We start from the raw sequence: 460 nt of genomic DNA, 5'->3' as shown, positions 1-460 counted from the left end.
TTGACTAGTCAAATACTAGTCCTTGAGTATTAAAAATCAGGATTTTAGGAATTAATTCCTCAATTAAGATAGGATTAATTACTCAATTAATCCATGGATTGAATGTGGATTTTTGGGGTGTCACATCCTCGCCCCCTTCAAAGAAGCTTCGTCCCCGAAGCTTGGGTACGACGAATTAGAAACAAACGGTGGTAGGAAACAACATTGTGACAAGAGGGAAGGAAGGCAAACAAGAAGGAAGGCATAACAAATCAAGGATTGGCAAGAACTTAACAAGGAGTAGATTGAGCATCACAAACTCTAGTCTTAACACCAACATCTACTTCTACCAAACACTAAGAGCAAGACAACCAACACGAAACACCCCCTACTACTATGAAGCTAACTAAGCCACAAGGCTACAAGCAAAGCAAGCACAAAAGCAACAACAAGCAACCAAAGAACGGCAACAACGACTAAA

The sequence above is a fragment of the Ipomoea nil genome, unplaced genomic scaffold (assembly GCF_001879475.1).
Source record: "Ipomoea nil cultivar Tokyo-kokei standard unplaced genomic scaffold, Asagao_1.1 scaffold3195, whole genome shotgun sequence".
Taxonomy (NCBI): Eukaryota; Viridiplantae; Streptophyta; class Magnoliopsida; order Solanales; family Convolvulaceae; genus Ipomoea; species Ipomoea nil.
The sequence above is the reverse complement of the archived record's forward strand: the minus strand, read 5'-3'. Positions refer to the sequence as shown.